Consider the following 22,203-nt stretch of genomic DNA (forward strand, 5'->3'; position numbering starts at 1 on the left):
TATATAACCTGCTTGTAGGAGATGACATGAATACAGGTGTCAAAGGCACTAATCAGCTGCCTGATCAGACTGCTGGTTGAATGGATGAAGAGAAGTTTTAAGATTCCTTTTCCATCTTAATTTACTGACCTGAGTAAGTGACAGGTAAAACAAACTGAATTCTTGTTTCATTAACATCACTGTTGCTATTAAGGGTAGAATATATTTAGTAACTATTTAGCAAAAAGTATATGGAGACCCACACTTTAAAAGTTTCTGTAAAATCCACATACCATTGAAGAATTGGGTAACGTGGTCAAATTTGCAGAAAGAAAGAATTAAGACTATTGCCCAGTCACCCCAGAAAAATCCTCTTTCCGCTTTCCTGCCCGTGTGTAATATTCCTTAGCTCAGGCAGTTAATGCCACAATAAACAAAGATGACGAGTTAAACATTTCTGCATTCCAAGTCATAATGAACACTAACCAGATCCATAACCTAGGGAGTAGGTACTGTCTGGTAAAGTTGAGTGTTTCTTAAATGCCTATTAAAAGGAAAATTACTTTACATTGATCATGATGAACACACAGACTATGGTATTGTGTGGAAAGTTGAATATACAATAAGTCCCAAGTAAATGCGCTTGGAATTTTGGTTAGATGGAGTTCTATTGATTCATTCTAGTTTCATTTCTATTGCTATTATAAAATACCCAGACCAAAAGGAAAAACAAAACAAACAAACAAAAAACAAAACACCAACTTTGGAGATGAAAACTCTATTTTAGCTTAAAATTCCAAATACAACAGCATAGGGAAGTCAGACTGTGGAAGGAGCTTCAGAGAGCTGGCCACATCACATCTGAGAAAGAGTCGGAGGACAGAAAGAGAGCGAATGCATACACAGACGATTGCTTGCTCAGCTTGATTTTTCTCACTTGTAGACCGTCTGGGATCAAGCTCATGAAATGCTGCGGCTGCTTGCATCCACAGTGGGTCTTCCCATCTCAAGTAACCAAACAAGAAAAACCCTTTATAGACAAACCCCACTGTCCAACCAGTCCTCTAGTGAGACTCTTCCTAACCATTACGATTGGCTAGACACAGATGGGTGGCATTATCTGGAGAGCTTCAGTGGAATTCGGTTTAAGACTGTGACATTTACTTAAAGAGATGCCTGTCAAGATCAACAGGAAACAGGATCCAGGATTCAAGGAGCAGTGGAGGCTCAAGTCCCTCGGATACAATGGAATAGCAGTGTGCATGACCATTGTCTAGGAAATCATCAGAAGAAGACCTGTCCAGGGTCAGCACTAGTGTGGTTATTTTTCAGAATATTTTCTTTCCTCTGTATTTCTAAAGCTGAGTATTAAGCCCAGGGCCTTACAAATGCAAGCTCTCTGTGCTGATGACACGCCTTAGCCTGGTATTTGAAAACCATAGATGGTTAAGCCCACAGGTGCACAGGCCATTGATACAGAGGGCTGACTGCAGCCAGATACTGGCAGACACAGCACCTATCAGACAGTGAATGAGACTGAGAGTCATGGTAGCATCAGACCTATTGACTATAGCAGCAGTAACTGCATTTATTGATCCCGTGGTGAGCTGAGCATGGTTTCTGGGTGATTGTGCATGAATCACTCACAGGGATTGCATGAGCCTACGCCCAGCTCTGTTCTCCTGTGTCACCAATGGGACACTGAGGCCGTTGCTGCTGAAATAGTTTAAGAGATATAAGGCTAAGTGAAAGGGTGGGGACTCAGAAGCCCAAGAAGCTTCGGGGATTCTCTCCTATAGAATACTGCCTTTGCAAGTTATGGGTAGATATCTTTGGTCAAAACAACCCCAAATAAGGGAATGATGCTGCTATTAAATGCCTAGGACAGTCACATCAGCAAGCAGAAACATGGGCTAGCTGGGAGCTCCTGAGGCCCAGGAACCAAATATCATCAATTTCTGTACAGTATCATGACATCACTGCTATACCAGGAACTCTGATCTCTGGAGCTTCAACCCCGTTCTTCTCACACACCCCTTTACCCTCCAGCCACACAGTCCTGTCCTGGTGTGTATCATTAACCTCTGAAGTGGCTTCAGGGTTTAAATAGCCGTGTCTCCTCCGGCAACCATATCCTTTCCTCAAGGAGTTTTAAGCAGATAAGCTAAATCCGAACAATATGCTGTACACGAGAAAGGTGAGGGTTGTAGAACTGTTTTCATGGGGGAAATGGCTTCAACGGAAAGGGTTTAATGGAAGAACACAAGAATAAACACAAATGTCTTCACACTTAAGATGCGCTGTGATTGACTTCAGTGCTGTGGTGGGAGGGGTGGAGATAAACAGCCATCCACTCAGCCTCGCTCTGCTGAAAGTGATGGCTTCCTTCTAGCTGGCACACTTTGCAGGGGTTGGTTGTGCGCAGCTAGGGGCATGAGCGTTGTGGCACCGTGGGACACTGTCTCAGCCTGCGATTTGAGGGTTATGAGCGCGGGGAAGAGACAGTTAAAGCTTCCTCACGCCAGCGAGATGAGTTGTACTACACAGCGCCCATGCCAGGCCAGCAGTCTGGATGGAGCCGAGACACTTAACTGCTCGTGCCAAGCAGTGCCAAGCACCTCTGGAAGCCCCTGCTTTAGGGGTCTAAATCTGGACCCCAGATTTAGATTCATGCTGCAGTCTGGGGGAGTGTTTTGACGTCTGCCGGGCTACCGGGAACAGCGCACTGCACACTGCCTCTGAGATGAGACAGAGCTCTCCAGCCTGGGAGTCTGAGGAAGCCGGACCTGGGCAACGCTGCTCAGGTGAGTCGGGGCTCGGGGACTCAGATGACGAGGGCAGTCCTGCCCATTCCTCTGCTGTGTTTATGGGAACAGTCATTCTGCTGAGGCTGGCTGTTGTGATGTGGCAGATTGATTCCGGAAGATTTCTTGTATTTCCCTAATTCCTTGTGAAAGAGCAGGAACCAGGCTGAGCTTGCGCTTGGGTCATAAAGCCCCCTCCAAAATCAGGAGGGTTATGTTAGAGGGGACCTATCCCAGGAGGAATTGTAGTCCAGAATAGAATTGAGTACCAGCAGCCTAGAATCTGATTAACATGTCCCCAGGGGGATTTCTTGGGAGGCTTCAAATGGGACTGAGATGGTGGCCATGGAATACACAAGGGTGGGGGTGGGGTGGCCAATTTCTAATTCAGAATCCATCCTAGACTTAGCAGGAACCTGCTTGGTATTAGGGGGAAATATCGCATAAGCTGGTAATGTCTGAATTCTTCACAGGAAAAGATGATTATCCTTGCTGCAGCAAGCTTGGGCTCCTTGGGGGATAGAATTATGCCCTGGTTTTGCATTTGTGTTTGCATCCCTGGCATACGGCCTGGTGTTTGACACACATGAGAATGGTTTGTTATCCTGAGAGTGACATGAGATTTGAGTCATAACTCCAGCACATTGGAGAAGCTGCTCAGGGCACCACAAGAGCCATACAGCAGTGTTTCTGTGTAGAGGACCACATAGGCTCAGGTTGGATCAGCTTCTGACTTAGCAGGCATATTGACCTGGTGGTCACAGCCACAGGCTAGGTGAGACTACAGGGTCTTGCAAGCCTAATCCGGGACAGTCTGGCAGAAGTCTGGCTCAGGGTAAGTGAGGGTCTGGAAAGGCAGTGATGGCTCACGGGCAGATTGTTTCATCGTCCAGCAGGTTTATCCTGTCATGAGACTTTGCTGTTTAATCACCCACTGAATCCTTGTCTACCTTTAGGGCTAGGTGCAAGAGCCCCACAGTACTGATGGAGGCGGGTATGAGCTCCTGATTTCCCCTTTGGTCTTGATGTGGAGGTGGCGTGTCTGCTTCATTCATTAACAACATGCTTGGTTTCTGTTTTCCTGCCTCTCTGGCTGTTCTCATTGCCATCCTCTATTCAGGCAGGCCACATGGCTGTATTGCCTGCATTCATCGTTTAAGCTTAACCACAGGCTTCCAAAAAGCTCCTCCAGCTCATGGCTCTTTTTCCTGGGAGCCCCCAGTGTTGTTGTATTAAATTACACTGATCTGCAGCAGCCCAAAGCCGATGTTCCTCGAGGGCGGGGTCTATATGGCTTCATGCCCCAAGAGACTGACATCAAGTGGTATGTGACACACAGGAGGGAGGACCTCATTCAACTTCAGGGAGAGACAAAGAGACAAAGAGAGTACCATCAGGAGGCTACCCCCAGATGGTACTACTGGGGGTGACAGCAGGAAACGCAGACAGTGGCAACCAGAGTCCTGATGCTGTTGCAAAAGGCTGCAGTTCAGAGACCATGAGATGCAGGCTTGGGGCCCAGTGCAGGAAGGTCAGGCAGCCTTAACATATAGGATAACTTAAAATAGGGCCTTTGCTCTGCATGTATAGAGTGCAGCTACAAGCTAGCTGAGGTTGAACTGTAGTGCAGATAAAGCAGGCTGTAGTCTCAGCAGAGCCTTTCCCAGTACAGGGTGGGTCTCAGATGAGCAGTCAACATCAACATTCAGGCAACTGGATAATCTTAAGGTTTGGACCTTTTGTCCCATAATCAAATCCTGGGTTTATGATACAGAAACTAAGTCACATGTTTTTAGGGGGACTAGTGACACCACACTGCTTTCTTCACTGTGCAGCAAGCTTGAGGACCATGGTCCCCATTAACCTTCCAGATCCACCACACCACCTCAGCCCAGATGGCAAGATGTGCACCTGATCTGGGAGCTAGGGTTAGTGCGAAGACTGTGACAGATGCACCAGAACTGGTCTAGGAAAGACACATGGGTAGCCTAGTGCCAGGGAAGATCAGCGTGCAGCTGGCTCTGTGTCCCTGTATTGGAGGCTGGAGAAGTCAGTCAGGTGAGTGGAAGGGTGAGCATGCAGCCGATTGACATGGCTGTGTTAGAGGTTCCGTGGAGTCACCAGAAACTGTTCCACTGCGTACTGTGGATCCCTTGACCTTTTTGCTCAGAGATATCCTAGAACACTGCTCCCATTGGGTGGCAAAGCTGTTGCCTCTGACAGTTCTGGTTAGCAGACCTGATCAGTAGAAAGATCCTGATTAGCAGAAAGGATCCTTCTCCTTCTTCTGTATCGGGTGTTTTCTATACAGCCTCACATGGCTTCTAAACCACCCCTAATTATACCCTGGGTCAAGGCGATGCAGTATGCAGAGGACTGAACCTGTCACAGAATATGCCATACGCCACACATTTGGACACACACAGGCACACACATACACAGGTAGGGGAGGGAGAGAGGGGCACGTGTGGGTAACTGCAACTACCATGGCCTGATGAGCCTAAATCATCCACTGGCTGAGCAAGAAAGAAGTTATATAGAACTTGCTCTCATTAGAGAAATGAGGAGGGTCATGCCATGAAAATCCTGTATACTTAGCAGCAACAACTTTGGTTTATTATACTGAATGTAGATATTCTGCGTGATGGTCAAGGCTGGAAGTATACATCTAAACATTCACTATCTTCTGAAATGCATTCTAAAGCTTTGTACATTGATTGCGAGTGCTATTTATATTTTGGAGTCATAATTCATATTTTAATCCCATTCCCAGACATCTTAGTTTCTTTTACTGTGGCTGTAATAAAATCTCCCGACATAACTAACTTATGGAAGGGAAGGTTTCTTCTGGCTTGTAGGGCTAGGGCATAGTTCATCATGGTGGGTATGTTCCAGAGGCAGTAGCTTGAGGGAGCTGATGACAACACACCCACAGGGATGAACCATGACAGCATACACTTTAGTGTTCAGCTTGCTAAGGGATGACGCTGCCCACATTGAGAAGGTTTCCCTAAAGTAAATGCCTCAAGTAATGTCATCAACCTCCCCCAAATATATACCCAGAGATCTCCCAGGTGATTCTAGATCCTGTCAAGTTGACAGCAAATCATCACATCAAGGCTTTTCTTTAAAACAGCTTAATGACCTTTGATACAATTTAAATGTGCTTATATTAGTTATTTTATGCTGCTCTATCCAAAATACTTGATGTGTTGACTTCAAGGAGGAGGGAGTTACTTTGGCTTACAATGTCATAGGGTTGAGGCCGGGTTGCTTGTGTTTAATGGAACTAGGTAGAACATTAAGGCCACAAAAGTAGGTAGCCTGACAGCTTCTTTACCACATGGTAGAAACAGAGGGTGAGGATGGAACAAGGAGGGACAACCTCCAAAGTCCTACCCACCTGCCTACCTCATGACCAACTCTTCCTTTAATTAGGTTCCCCCCCAACCCCACTGAAGTCTGCAGAATCTCCCAATATAGTACTATCTGCTAGGGACCAAGCCTTCAACAGATGAACCTCTGGGTCATTTCATCTCAAACCCATAAGTACTTGGATTCTTTTAGCTGTGTTCTGAACCCCATTCCTTCCCTCTACAGGTGGGGAAAGTCAGCTGTCATTATCATCAAGGCACAGGAGGTGGGGGAGGGGGTCTCCCTGACTTAGCTAAAGTCTCTCTTCATACATCCTCCAGAAACACAAGAGAGAGCCCTTTAGGTTTCTTCTTGGTGACTTTACAAATTGATGGTAAATAGAGAGTGAGATGTTTGACATGAATGAAATGGTGTTAGTGAGGCTTCGAAAGTAAGGCAGGGAAGTCCTTAGGTGCAGGGAAGGAGGCCTGTGAGGTGGTGTGTGGAAGGTGCCAGTAGGGCAACAGGTATGTGTGTATGGGGGGGGGGGAGTATAGCAGGTTTGAACGCCACATCCATCTATTTATTCATTAAATGCAGGAGGCCTTAAAATAAAACAAAGACATGAATGTGGGGAAAAGGCCTTGGAGGGGAGAAGGGGTGGCAGCAGTAGTCGAGAAGCAATTAGAATGCATTTTCATACATGTTTGAAAATGTTCAAAAACAAATTTAATTCACTTAAAAAATCAAATGAAGTAAACAAATGCCTACTCTCTGCGGGGTTCTTCTCTCAGCATGATATCAAGTGAAACTGTTGGGGCTCTCATGTCCAAGCAGCTGAAAGAAAATTGTACAGAGAAACAAAGGAAAATGAACAGTGTGGCAGGGCTAAGCATCTGGACGGCTGCTTAGACCACGAGGGAAAGGCTGTGCTTTAGGACCTAAGAGTGTAACAAGTGTAGAACCTGGAGGTAGGTCTCCCAGGACACATTGGAGGAACCGAAGGGAAACCGTTCCACATGGAAGACCAATGGGGCAGGATAAAGCCCAGCCACAGGTCGGCGAGAAGTCTGTGCATTGCTCAATGTGGAATATAAAGCATATTGCAGATGTTGTGGGTATGATGTACATTCAGATGTGTGTGTTGTGTTACAGTCAGGCAATGGCAGTTTCTAACCCTCCACGATCTAAGCTTCAGGAAGATTGGATTTATGGGAGCTGACATATCTACAGGTGAGGATTTTGGCAGAGATCTAGGCTGCCAGCTAAATCTGCCTTTCCCTGAGTGGGTAAGGAGTCAGGGTTGAATATCCCCTACCGAGAAGTCCCCAGGCCTGTGTGTGCCCTGGAAGGACTGGGCTAAAGAAAAGCATGGTGAGTGATTGTACAATTGTACAATGTCCTGGAGAACAGCATATTCCCTAAAAGTCTTAATGATTTCCACACATGGGACATCACAGTGGCCACTTGCCCCCATGTTCATGTTCTTCAGAAAACAAAGTGGACAGACCAGGACAGGTTCAAACCCTTGTATGAACTATCCTTGTCTGGCCTGGCATAAACACTTCTTATACTGATGATCTGTCCTATCCAGGTGAGGCTGGATAGGAGACATCCGTCTCTGGGGCTGATCTGCGGAAACCAGGGCTCCGAATCTCCTACTTCCGTGTGGTGCTAACTAATGTAGCAGGCCTGGAAATTGTTTACCCAGCCTGACTGTCAGGGACAGGGTGTCTGCTGTTGCTGCTGCTGAGCTGTACTCCAGGCTAGCCCTGGAGCCTCCTGGCAACTCTCTTATCCCCATCTCCCCTCTCCCTGAAGCAGCACTGGTGATATGTCTGTCACCGCATCAGGCTTTGTGTGTGGGTTCTGTGTGTCGAACTGGGCTCCTCCAGCTTTCTGGGCTACTGAGCTTTTGCCCAGTCAACCATCTTCCCAGCCCTCCGTCTCTCTGCTTCCTATATACTTGGTCTCACATGAACTGTCTGACCTGCCTCTCACAGTCTCTTTCCGCCACCCCCACTGTGGCTTAATGGCCTGTAAACAAGCCACTAACTGCCTCAGGGGAGAGGGAGATGAGGCGAGGATGTCTTATAAATAAGACTCCACCTGTGTTAATGGGTCAGTGAAATTAATTTTTAAATATCAAGGCCTGAAGCAAACCTCTTCTGTAGGGGTGGGTTATGGGGGATACGGTGGGGGCGGTGTCCAGTAGTGGAGCATGGAGGAGATGCTGGTTGAGGGAGGGCAGTACCCCGGGGAGAAAGAATGCAGGACTAGGTCCAGTGCTGGGGGCAGAACTTTGCTGAGGTCTGAAGCTGCTTGGTGCTCAGGTTGGGAAAGTAGGATGCTGAGCCTCAGATTGCCAATGTCCCTGACTTCAGTCTGCTCTGTGGATGGGGTTCTCCAACAGCCCTAGCCCTGTCTCCACCTCACCCCCTCTCTGGATCCTGCCCGGTTTTCTGCGTGCTGTGTTCCTCTCCAGGCCGTGAGAACGCATCATAAAGAACAGAAGCACACAGTCAGCGCACAGGACACTGTCTCCCTTCAGCTGGTTTTAGGTGCCCCTTCCCCCTGCATCACTGTGCCATTCCCTAAGCTTTCCCAGGCAGCTATGTACGCTCTGATATCTCACTAGAGAACAGACCACACATCTGTGTACGGGGCTCAGGGATGGGACCAGTCATGCAGTGTGACCTAGAAGTGTGACCTATACTCATTCACCTCTCTCTGCAGTTCTGCCCTTCTGTCTTCCTCACCTCACTCAATACCATCAGCTGAAAAAAGGCAATGACCAGAAAGAAGTGACAAAAGCCACATGTGCCCAAACAATCTACAAGAAGTGAGATAGCCTGGGGTCGTACTAGTGGGCTGATATTTTCAACAAAATGGCCGGCAGCTGCACCCACGGGGATTCCCCAGCTGCGGAAGAGGGGGGAAGCTTCTGTCTGTTAGTGATGGGCAAGGAGGCAGGAAGAAGTTGGGCCATTTTACGAACAGATGGGATTATCTCTGGAGATTCACTTCTCACTTCTTTGAGGTACACTGTGAACATGATACTTAATAAAATGGTTAAAATGTTTAGATTTAATTTAGCTCTTCAACTCTATGATGATTTCACTAGCATGCATTAATCCCTTTTAAGGGTCTCTGAAGGCGCTGGAGGAAAGGACAGGACCATGCTTTCCCTAACATATAGTCTCACCTAGGCTGCTGAGTGTTCTTGAAGAAACTCTGGCTAGTCGGGTCAGCTCTGTATGACGAGATGACTTCTCTTCAAAGATTCATTGACACACATGGCAAAAGTTATTTTATGTAGCTTGGGTAAGTGTTATGCGTGTGTGTGTTCTGAACACACAACAGCAAGTTCTATCATGCTCCTCAGCAAAAAAAAAAACTAGGTCTTCTTGGCACAGAGGTGGTACACGGAGGCAGCCACCCAGCCTAGGCAACCAATGCTCACTAGTGAGGTGGACCAGGTGTTGTGAACAGGTACAGCCTTCTTATTGGCTGCCATCACAGGCAGTGCTGGGAATGATACTTATCCTAGACTCCCACAACAGGACAGAGGCCACTAAATTAAATATGGAATCTTCGAGCTTTCCACTGTGCTGTGTATGGAAGGAATGCTGTGCAAGAGCCACCATTATTAATGATGTCTGCTTAGTTCCATCAATAGGATACAGCACCCTGAGACATCTATTTAATCCCCCAGGCAAGAAGTAGAACTCAAAGAAGAAAAACAAAACAAAACAAAACAAAAACAAAAACAAAAAAACTAAGAAGTGAAATAGTGTAAAAGTGAGTCTCTGAGAGATGGGACATGGCTGATTTTCTTCACGCCTCACCATGTCCTGTTGTCTGACATCAGGCAACATCGTGAACACGGACAGTGTTCACGTTTATCTTTCCCACTGGTTCCTTCCAGGTATCTCTCATGTTATACTGTGTACATTTTAAGGTTGGTTTCTGGATGAGACTTTCTATCTAACTGGAGCGCTAAAATGCTGGAACTTCAAAGGAAGCCAAACCAAACCGTGTTGTGCGCTTTGGGGAGGAGTGGAGCATCTTTAGTGAGCTGAGCTAATGGCCAGTCCCGAACACAAGGGATTCACTAGAAACCAACCCACAAAGAGAGGATGGCAGTGTCTGCTGCCTAACAGATACTCAACATAGGAAACACATTCTTGTTGTGGTTCTAGTTTTATGAAATTCTTTGTAGCAGGATGCCTTACATCTGGCAGCACAGCTTTTGGGAGGCTCCTTGCCCAAGTGCTTACAGACTTAAACCTGCAGACTTCCTCAGCTGGTATTCCTTATATACAAGTACAATAGTGCTGGGATTCTAAAGCCCAATTAAGTGGAAAAGGTCCCTCCAGAGGTAACAATAGGCCAGAGCCCAGCAGCAACAACAACAAAAAAAAGCTACTTAGTTGGCCTCCTTTGTTAAAAAAGAATCCTTAAAGAAAGCCCCCCTCGGAATCCCCTGAATGGGGACTGAACCAACCTCCCATCCTTCGAGTCACACACAGGGTTAATTGAATACTGGGGATGGGGGTGGGTCCTTCTTTTGTGGCAGAAGCTGGTCACAAAACAAAACCCAGTCCTGGGGTATTGAAGGGGTTTCTAGCTCACACCCCTTTTGGAAATTAAGCCTTAGAGTTCTGCCTTACAGGCCAGCCTAGAGCCCTGCAGAGAGACCTCAATCTTTCCAACATACAAAATTTCCTGGAAAGGGGGAATGCAACATTTCAAGTCATCGGCTGAATGCAGACTCCCCGACAGTCAGCTTTGCCCCTCTTTGTCCCTGGTACACTGGATGTGCAGCTGGCTCCTGTGGCAGAGTGGGTGGAGGATGGTGAGCCTGTCAGTTGTGCAGCCTCGGTCACATCCCCATCCCCCACAGTAAGCAGCGCGAGGGTAATTAAACCTCAGTGGCCTGGAAAGTTTAGAGGACACCAAGCGCCTGCTGCTTCCCAAGCCTCCTCTCTAGCCTGGGAGACTGGCTTTAGTTACTTTGTGTCTCTCCAGGTAAACAAGCTTGGGAAAGGTCACAGGTGGAAACTGAATGGCATCTTGCTTGTGTGAAAGGTTTGCTTAATTAAATACTCACAAAAGTAACTAATTGTAGAAAAAAAAAAAAAAAAGGAGAGAGAGAGCTAAATTAATTAACTAATTTTAACCCAAAATCGAGGGTTAGATTTGTTTTCACATGCCGGTTTTTTGGGGGTGCTATCTTATTAAATAGGATATTTTCTTTAAATACCAAATATTTGGGGAAGTGCTAATATTCTTTTTTTATTTTTGCAGCACACAAGCAGGGGATATGAAAAGCAGGGTTTCTTGTAAGAGCCATGATAATTTGATAATTGCTATGATATATATAAATTACAGGCTGCGCAACAGGTTGTAGTACAGGGAACTTTATTGTGGGAAAGGCCAGGGACAGTGGGAGAAGAGAGTATGGAGGGACAGGCAGTGGGAGAAGAGAATCAGAGGGCTGTGAGAAAGAGAGACAGAAAGAGGGATGGAGGGAGGGAGAGAGAGAGATGGGGGAGGGATTTGTCTCAGACACAGAGAGGGCGGGAGAAACCAAGGCAGAGAGAGGCACGCAGTGTGGGCAGGTCCTTTGTACATGGATCTGGTGCGCACACACCTAGCGGCTGCTGCTGGTGACTTCACATTGCTGAGCAACCTAGGAGTGAGCTGGTGCATCGACTCCTGCACTAACAATAATAGATGCCATGTTTTCTCAGGCAAAGCATTCCATTGTTTTGGACCTGGGCATTCTTTACTTTTTAACCTAAAAAACATTGTTTACAGTTTCATCCAAATATACAATGTGTTGTGATTATATTCACCTCCCATTACCCTCAGTCACCAACTTTCTTTTCCCTCTGAACTCTTTTTTTTTTTTCTCAAGTTGTCCTCCAGTGGCAACACCGTTGAAGAAATGGCACCCTTCCTTTGCATTGGCAAGCAATGTCACTAGCTTCTTGGGAAGGAATGGGGTTTAGGGTTACCCCTCTATCCATGATGGCTCATGGAAGGGCCCCATCTTGTGCAGCTATCCACAGCTACTGTGTGTTCGTAGCCACCATCCTACTTTTCTTCTCTGTTGCTGTGATAAAGACCGTGACTAAAAGAACATTGGGGAAGAATCGATGTGTCACAATCACAGCCCAGAACTGAGGGAAGTCAAGGGAGAAACTGCAGAGAAGTGCTGTGTTCTGGCTTGCTGCCTAAGCTTGAATTCACTACCTTCCTTATCCTTTCCAGGATCACCAACTGAAAGTAGCACGCCCACAGTAGGCTAGACCCTCCCATGTCAACCAATAATCAAGAAAATGCCACACAGATTTGTGTACAGGCCAATCTGATGGAGGTCACTCCTCTTCCCAGGTGGCTTGAGTCGGGCTGACACTAACCATCCCAGTTGTAATTGTTCTGTGTCTTACCTGAATGGCAGCCTCTCTTCCCTAGCCTCATTTCTCCCTCCCTTCTATTACATTTCCTAGGCCTTGGGGACAGGGATGATATAGGTGTCCTGATTAAGAGTAAATACTCAACAATCATTCTTTTTTTTTTTTTTTTCCAGCTCTTAGACCAGATAGATAGGCACCTCTGCATTCAATGTCACATTCTGCAAAAAAGAAATTTCTCTGCCCTGGGATGAGAGTGGCATTAATCTATGAGTATAAATATCAATATTTAGAAGGAAGTTTGACAACATAGCCACTTAGGGAAAGTTGAGCAGTATGCCCCTTACTTGGACCCATGCCCTCCCTTGTCATGGGCTTTTGACCAGGCGCAGCCTCCTTCCACAGAGGAGGTATGTACTTAGCTTTGTGAGTATTCACTGTGTCCTCAGTGATGATAACAGACGCAGCATGTGTGGAGAGTTGTGCTCTACACCTGCTCAGGCAGGCATCTTAGTTCTGTTCAGGGTACTTGTTCCACAGCTGCAAGTGAGTGGCTAGGCCAGTACAACTCGCATAGAAAGTGAGAGCCAGTTCTGCGTGAGCTCCTGTACCAGCTGTCTTCTCCAGGGAAAACATCTCTTCCTGGATGCCATACTCACAAGGCATTTTATAGATAGAGGGTCCATGTCTTCCTCTTGCTCAGAATGCTGGTTTGGAATTCTCGTGTGGACATGAACCATGTGGAGTTCCTCACTTCAAGGCTGGTTCATTATAGGACTGGGAATGAAAAGCCAAAAGAAAGCCACCAAAATGTCCTAACGAGGGTGCCTAGAATTTCCACACAGGCACTCTGGAAAAGGACAGGAGTCCAAGGATACAGCTTAGCCCCCGAAGTGGTGGCCTCTGCTTGTGGCTACTTACCCCCATCAAGTGGTGGCCTCTGCTCCCTCTCAGTGCCCTGTCGACTGCCCCCCAATGCCTGCTCCTTGAAATCTTCTAGAAATGGCCTTCCTTGTTCTATTTGCTCTTGGAAGCAGTACTGTTGAGCTCCAAGGTGCCTTTCCTCTCTGACTGGACCCCATCTTCCAACTAGAAGGATATATGCCTTGTATACATGCCAAGCAAGAAGGCCCGGAGGAGTATGGCACATTCATTTTTTCTAATCACACACCCAATGGCAGCCTACTGAGTTGAAGCTAACTTCCTCAACCACTTCCAAATTTCTTTACAGTTCAGCCCCCCTTGGGGATATTGGCAAGTTCTCTTATTGCTGTGAGGAAAGTTTCTGAAAACGTCACTTCAGGGAGGAAGGGCTTGTTTTGGCTCACAGTTTAAGGGTGTTGTGCAGTGTAAAGTCGCTCAAGCAGAAGCTTCAAGGCAGCTGGTCATACTGTGTCTGCAGTCAGGCAGGAGGTGAATGTAGGTTCTCAGCTCACTTCCTCTTTTCTATTTAGTGTGCATACTGGCTGGTTTTATGTGAACTTGACAAAAGCCAGAAGAGGGAAGAGGGAAATTCAGCCGAGAAAATACCCCTTTCAGATTGGCCTGTAGGGTTCTTGGTTGCTGATTAACGTGGGAGGGACCAGCTCACTGGGGGTGGGGCCATCCCTGAGCACAAGCTGAGCAAGCCATGTTAGCAAGCCTGTAAGCAGAACCCTTCCGTGGTGACCTCATCTGATTCTGTCTCCAGGTTCCTGTCCTCTTCCAGCTTCTGCCCTGACTTCACTCCATGAAGGATCATGCTACGGAACTGTAAGCTAAAACAAGCTGTTTCCTTCTCATGCTGCTTTTGCTCATGGTGTTATACTACAGCTATAAAAAAAATCCTAATTTAGTGTGGGACCCCAGACCATGTAATTCTGTCACCCACAATAAGGGTGGGGCTTCTCAACACAATCAACCTAATGTAGATGCTCTCAAGTATGTCCAGATGTTTGTCTCCTAGGTGATTGTAGATTCTGTGACACTGATAGTCACTGCACATGGCTTTTGTTCACAAGGGCACCACAGAACTTCGAGATCCAATCCTAGCACAAGTGTATTGGGAAACACAGCCCAAGTGTCCATGCTTCTGAGCACTTGAGTTTCTGTATTGACTAGGTGACACACTCCTGGAAAACCTCTCCACCTCCATAGTACCTATGCTCCTCCATGTTGATCACACCCAGTGTGGAAGACAGGAAGACAAGAGGGGTACTGGTGATCTTGCGGTTGTATGTGCCATAGTCAGTAGATGGTGTAGATTGCTTTGTAAATAGTAAGGACCATTTGGGTGTTTATGGGTACATGGTGAGAAGAGTACCTGCAAGTGGCATGCTATGAATGGAGCCACGTCCCCCTCTACTTCCTCCTTCCCTCCTCTTCCTCTTAGTCCTTTTTCTCCCTTCTCTTTCGTCCTCCTCCACCTTCTTCATTCTACCTTTTCTTCCTTTTCTACCTCCTCTTTCTACCCTTCCCACCTGTCTTCCTCCCCTTCCTCCTTCCTCTTTCACTTCCTCTTCATTTTTCTGTTCCTCTTCTGACTACTTCTTCCTTTTAAGGAACTTGGGTAATATGAAGTAAGCATGAAGAAGAAACCCCCTTCTCAGGCTTTAGGGACCTGCAGGAGGATGGTCCGCCTGTTCTTTAAAGTTGGGCAAGCCCCATCAGGTGGCTGCTACACATTCTGCCTTCCATTTGATAGCTACTCTTTTACTATACAATGATGTCTATTTTTGTGTAGTTGTCTCCTGATGACCTCCAAGAGTGGCACATTTTTAACCAATTCTTCCTTTCATCTCTGCATTTTGTCCTTTCCTTTTTGGTCCCTGAATGGTTGAATTTTCTGTGGTGGCTGCTGTACTAAGAGGCTGATCTCACCAGGGTCCCTAAAAAAGGCTCTTGTGTGGATTTTGATGCTGAGACTTCAGCTTTGACCCCTGCCGCTGCTAAATGCCTTTGGTGGTAAGGAGACCAAGAGCTATTCTGTGGTATCAATGGACACCCAGATTTGAAGACAGCAGAGCCCACACTGCTGCTTTGGGAAATAACTCTTTGTCTCTTTGACATGTGAGAGAACTAATTATATTATCATCACCATGTCCTCTCTGTCCACATCTTCCAGGATGGTGGGCAGCTACCATGACCTGTTATGACACTTTTCATAGTGTTTCCAGAGACAATGCCTGGAAGAAAAAGACCAGAGTACAGGACCTGTCCTAAAATTGCTTGGAGGAACAGAAAAACAGTCAGGCTTACATATTTCTTCTTTCTAGCTAAGGTTGTTTGTTTGTTTGTTTGTTTATTTTTAAGAAGGTCAGCCACCAGGTGTGATGTATCACACCTGTAATCTCAACACTGAGGGAGGCAGAGACAGGTAGATCTCTGTGAGTTCAAGGACAGCCTGGTCTACAAAGTGGGTTTCAGAACAGACAAATCTACACAGAGAAACCCTGTCTCAAAAAAACAAAAACCAAAACAAACAAAAAAACAAAAAGTGTGCGAAAGTTCTTCTTTGAGTCACCAATAAAGCAAATGTTTTTCATGGTCTTTAGGGAAGGACAGTGGCTATCAAGGACTTCTCTGTGCCTGACTCATTTTCTCCAGTTTGAAGAGGCAGCAAGCTGGAACACAGGGCTGGGAATACACAGTGAATTTGACCAACACTTCAGTTTTGAAGTACTGAGGTGGTGGTGTGAATTTGTACACTTGTAAAACAACATTGATCTCCCAGAGTTGTCTTGTTGGCGTTCTTTTTGTCTTCTCTTCATGTCTAAGAAAATGACTCTCTGAGCTTCTAGGCACACTGGCCTGGGTAGAGAGCTTGAACCTGTGAACTAAAGTCTAAAAGAGGACTGACTGATTGAAGGAATTTGCTGTAGCAGTGGTCCATGGCCCCCAGAACACTGGCCTCTCCCCCCAGAAGAGAAGAAGAGGACAAAGCCTGCTAGATATCTTAGTTTTTGTCACAGCAAGGAACAGATCCTCTGTCACAGTCATGGAAGCTACACTCTAGGGGAAGGTCTCATTTGGCTACCGAGGAAGCTGATGTAGCCTCCTCGTGAGGCTTTCTTGGTTCTGATTCTGGAAGTGATACATTTCCCATGAGGTTGCTTGTTTTCCTTGGCAAAAGTCTACTGTCTACTGCCATCTTTGCTTCTGGAAGAGGGAGCTGAGCAATGCTGGTTGCCCAGTTGCCCACTCTGGGTGCCAAGCATTTCCGTACAAACACTGCACAGTATAACCTGTGCACCTGAGTGGTGGTATCTCCTTGCTCCCCTTTTACATGGTGTAGGAGATGAAATTGCTGAAAACTGAGCAAAGGACCTACTTTCTATCATGCAACACCCAAAGTGATGAAAATAGGGTGCAAAATGTCATGTTCCAAGGCCAGATAGCTGGTCATGTTTTCAAATTTCTCACTTTGGAAGCCACTGGAGTGTATACTCTAAGTATGGTGATGGGGAAAATAATGATTTGATTTGATCCAAGCTTGGCCCTTGTGTTAACATCCAGCATTTTTGTTTGTTTGTTTATAAAGCAGAAATGGAATTGGGTAAAGGCTACAATCTGAGCAGGAACACACCTAACTCTCTCCCTCAAAGTGGTCTCAATATAGCAGGATGCAAGGTAAGAGGATAGATAGGATAGAGAATGCTACAGCAACCTTACTGAGCACAGCGCCACATGGTGCCATTGAAGTCCACTTCCAAGAGATGAAACTCAGAACACCCAACAAGAATTAAAGCCTAGACTCCTGTGAGCTATTGGAATGAGAAATGTACTCAGGCATCAGAGCTGAGCAGCTTGTCAAGCCAGGGGCTGGATAAAAATCTCACACTGTATAATATCTCCTCTCAGAGCTGGTAGCAAGAATACATACACAGACACTGGCCCAAGTTTGAGATGAGAGTCTTAGGGGGCATAGCCACACATGCCTGGTATGGAGGTCCCAACAAGCACCAACCCACATTGCCTACAAATTCTGAGGTAGGAGTGGAGCTACAGTTCAAAAGTAATCAGAGCTCAGAAGCCATCAGGGCAAACTTACTAGTGACCACCATTCCAGGAACATGCCTGCACTCTGTGAGGCATTTCTGTGAGTCCAGGGATGTAAAATGTTAGGAAAGTGAGCCCAGATCACATGTGGGAACTTACCACCAAGAACTTTTTACCAAAATGACTACTTCATATCGGATACATCAACAAGGACAGAGCAGGCCTTCGATCATTTTAAAGGAGAAAGGAAAGTGACATAGCCCAAATTACACAACATGAGTCAACAAAAGTCATGGCAACATGAAAATAGTCACTGAAGGAAAGTAAGTAGGCTGGCTTGGAGATTCCCTTTCCCTCGCTCTTTATTGTCTGTTGGAACATCTTTGATGACCTTGTCTCAGATGACCTTGAATCCAGGTGACCAGCACAGCCTGGCATTGAGCAGGAGCAGAATGTTGGTGTTGGTCTTATTGATGGTCTACCACTTTGAGTACCCTAAAGAGGTGCTGCTCCCATAATCCTCCAGACATGGTTCAAAAATGGCTGTTGTCAGGTCCCTCTGCCCCAGTGGGAACTGTGGCCACCGGCTAAAGATGCTCTGGGAAATAGCAGGTGTGAACAAGCAGCTGGTTTGTTTTGCCTGGTGTGACACAGTGGAAAAGCCCAGTGTGTACAGTGCATCTTATTACAGAGCCAGTAGAGACAGGTCCCCTCTGAGGGCTGGCTCACTGTTACCAGCCCCCTTTCTACAGCATCTCTCTAGACATTTCCTGTCATGTCCTTTTTTTTGTGTTCCCTAGTCCTGTGCTAACGAGGATCTTTGAAAAATGACTGGTATGGTAATGATCTACGGAACTTACCGGAGATAGCAATTAAACATGGTTAATGGCTGGGGTACACTGACACATTAAGAGGTCTGCAGACAGCGATTTATGAAGACAGCTCTGCCGCCTACTTGGTACCCGATGCATTTTTCTAGTTTCCGCTTAGGCAGGCTGGTCTGCGTTTGGAATGATTACCAGGCCTCTTTCAGTATCTCTCACTGCCAGGCCACCAAAAAAAAAAAAAAAAAAAAAGCATATTAACAAGTTTTTCGGTTCCTCCTGGTGTTCTAGTATCTCATGGTCCTGAGGTAGGTTTTGTCCTCATGAATCCATGTCAATAGTTCAATTTTTAGGAAAAAAATAAAAAGGAAAAAGGTGGTGAAAATGAATATCAAAAGAGAAAGTGCTAAGATCTAGGGAGATAGATGGCTCAATTGAAAATATTCTTGTCATCCAAGCATGAAGTCTCTGTGGTTTTGTGTCCAGCCCCACATAAAATTCCAAGCTTGTAGCTACTCTAGTTAGCGCTTCTATTGTTATGACAAAGCAGCATGCCCAAAGCAACTTGGGAAGGAAAGGGTTTACTCTGGCTTGCTGGTTACAGTCCGTTGCACAGGGAACTCAGAGCAAAACCTCAAAGAAAGAATCTGAAGGCAGAAATTCAAGCAGAGGCCATGGAAGAGTACTGCCTACAGGCTTCCTCTTGATGGCTCATTCAGCCTGCTTTCTTATACAACACAGGACCACCTGCTCAGGGGTAGCCCCACCCACAGTGGGCTGGGCCCTCCTGCAGCAATCAGTAACCAAGAAAGTGCCCAACAAACATGCCCATGGGCCAATCAAATGGAGACAGTTCTTCAACTGAATGAGACTCCATCTTCTCGGGTGACTCTAATTTGTGTGAAGTTGACAAAACCTAACCAGTACTTGTGTCACACACTTATAGTCCCAAGGTCAGGGAAACAGATACTGGGGAGTCCTGGGGCTTATTGGCCAGCTAGTCTAGCTGTATTGGTGAGCTGACTCCACCGTCACTAAGAGATTTTGTTTCAACAGTAAATTGGAGGGGTTGAAGAAGACAGAAGACATTGATCTCTGCGCTCTACATACACAGGCACACATGAGCCTGTTCATCCTCTCACACAGGCATACAGAAATTTTTATCCACACACATACCAAGAAAAATTGTAGATTTGACATTAGAGATGTTTTATAGGTATACAAGATGACTTGATAGTAATAATTTAAATTAATTACTGGGCTTCACTGCCCTAAACTTTGCTTGATTTCTGGCTATAACAAATATTCTTCTTCCTGAAGGGAAAAAAACAGCCTACCTCACCAGTGGTCAGCAGGTTCCAGGAACATCACTTCCTTTATCCAGCATCCTACCTCTGTGACTTGTAAAGAAACCAACCCAACTTCCAGTGGCACAACAGAGCTCATAGATGCCACATTCTTCAATATCTGCACTTCCTCTAACATTTGGATATGTTTTCATTTGCTGGTCTGGGCCTTGTAAAGACCCCACTAAGTCTAAAAGGAGTGTTGATAATTCAATTTATAAACCAACTTTCTGAGTAATCATTATGATATTCTTTTCTCTTTGTAGCCAAGAATGTATGCTCTCTTATCTTTGATGGTCCCTGACACTTTTACATCACAAGACTCAAAGCAGAAGTGTCCAGACAATTAGGAGATAACTCAAGCTGCTGAATTTGAAAGCTGGGACATGACTGGTGGAAAATCAGTAGAGGTGAAGACCCTTTCGTGATAAATTGTGAGTGCATTTGGACCATGGGAATAATGTATCTTTGGGCAAGACAATGGGTAGCTTCTTGTTGATACCTCCTGATTGCTATCTGGTGAATCTCTGAAATAAGCACTTTGCTCCCACAGGGTCATGGATAGCATGAGTATCTTGAGTGTCCTAGGGACATCAGTGATATGACACAACGTGTGGAGGAGCCCCTCTGCTTCTACTGGAACCATAATTCAATGCACAGAAAGGACCTCTGCGTTGGACTCAACTTTGACGCATCCTGTCTATAGGGATATGGAGTATTTTTGGGGAAACACTGATGCTAAAGAAACTACAGCTTGTCTTCAGAGTTTGGATCATTCTGAACTACATGGACTTATGTTCAGTGAATTTCATGTTCTTTGGAAATACGTCCTGTCGATGCTGGTATTGAAAAGAAAGATAGAGAAGACACTCTTCCAGACAAGCAAAAGCAGAAGACATGACCTTGGCTCTGTGAGCTACGACAGAGAGGAACACAGCGAAGGCCTCTGGAAACTTCCAGACAAGTGTGGGTGTGTTTTGTCAGATGCCAGAAAGTGGGTACTACAGAAGACTTCCTGTGTTTCCTGTGGATAAATACTTACACAAAACTATTTATTACTGTAATGCAAGCAGGCTACAATATTTCTTATAAATTTCATTTGTTTTAACAGTTGCATTAGTAATTTTGCTTTTGCCTGAATCCTAAGAGGTGTTTTGTTGCTGTTGTTGTTATTGTTTGTTTTTGTTTTCTTTTTCAAATAGAACCAAATACAGGAAAGAACGAAGAATGTGACCATTGCCTGGTTCTCTAGGGCACTGGGAAGAGGTTGCAAATGGTCTCTAAAGGATGGAGAGGTGACATGAGTGGTCGCTCACAAGCTTGAGGCTTTAGAGGCCATCAGGGAGTCTGCCAACAGCTGACTTACTCCGCTTTCATTCACTCAGGATGGCTTGGGATTTCCTCCACCAGTTCTCAGCAGTCGGTTATTAAGGGGGAAGAGTAACAAAAGAACATCTCAGCCACCGGGCATTCTGCATTTGTGGGCGTGGATGGAGGAAACCTCAGCGTAGCCATTGTTAAGAAGCCGGCAGCTGGCAGCTCAGGCCAGCTGCACCGGCTTCACGGCTTCACGGCTTCACGGGGGCTGCTCCCAAGCTGCTGCTTTTCCAGCCTCATTCAAGGCCAAGTGGGACCATGTGCACGCTTGTCGTCCCATAGGTTTGTAGCGAAGTGGGAGGCCATCTAAAGGGCACACAGCCTACCAGGTTAGACTTCAATTTGCATGCAGTGTCTCGTCTCAAGGTCAGTTTTTCCTTGGACCAGAAGTTAGCTTCTGTATGTACATATGTGGAGGTGCATGTGTGAGTGAGTGAGTAGGAGGAGGAAAAGGAAGAGAGCGAACACTTATTTATTCCCAAATCTGTTATTGGGAAATATACTTTATGGCTGGTACTGTCCCCTGGGGTTTCTGTGTGGATTAATATGCTTCAGGCACACACACACATGCACGAACGCCCCATGCCCACCTCCATCCTGACATGATAGATGGCAGGCTCGACCTGGAGCCCAGAAGGTCATACTGTGTTAACAAATGAATCTTGACCCATTCTTTCACTATAGCCTCCAGGAGCCCCAGACTGCTCCTCATTCCTTTCCAACTCAGCCTCCCCCACCCTAAGCAGCAGCTTCCTTTGTTAAGGACCCAGAGGGCAGCTGCTGACTCTAGAGCTGAAGGGAGGAGTAGAGGAAGAAGCTGGTACAGGCCTGACCAGACCTAGTGGCAGGCTGCCAGCTAACAGCCTCCAACAAGCTCCTCTGTTCCCTAGGTAGATTTTTCTTTCATGGATGCCATACCTTTAGAGAAGGGCGGACAGTCTGGGAATCAACTGGACCCTCACAGATAGTATATACAGTTAAAAAATTCTAGACAGCAATCATCCTGTTAAAACTGTACATTACATTACTTTAAACAGGGCTCTGGTGTCCTGCAATGTTGCAAGGCTGCTACAAGGAAGCCGGCCTTTGTTATCCTCCACGCTTTTCCTCCTGCAACCCT

General features: G+C 46.1%; 1 long non-coding RNA gene across 1 annotated transcript; it reads left to right on the top strand.

The window, feature by feature from the left end:
* The first annotated feature begins 2,358 nt into the window (after positions 1–2,358).
* Positions 2,359–20,926, top strand: LOC129688286 (uncharacterized). Its single transcript, XR_008721911.1, has 3 exons — positions 2,359–2,783; positions 19,973–20,140; positions 20,260–20,926. It is a non-coding gene; the product is annotated as an uncharacterized LOC129688286 (long non-coding RNA).
* Positions 20,927–22,203: the final 1,277 nt, after the last annotated feature.

This window comes from Psammomys obesus, unplaced genomic scaffold, assembly GCF_907164565.1.
Source record: "Psammomys obesus unplaced genomic scaffold, mPsaObe1.curated_primary_1811, whole genome shotgun sequence".
Lineage (NCBI taxonomy): Eukaryota > Metazoa > Chordata > Mammalia > Rodentia > Muridae > Psammomys > Psammomys obesus.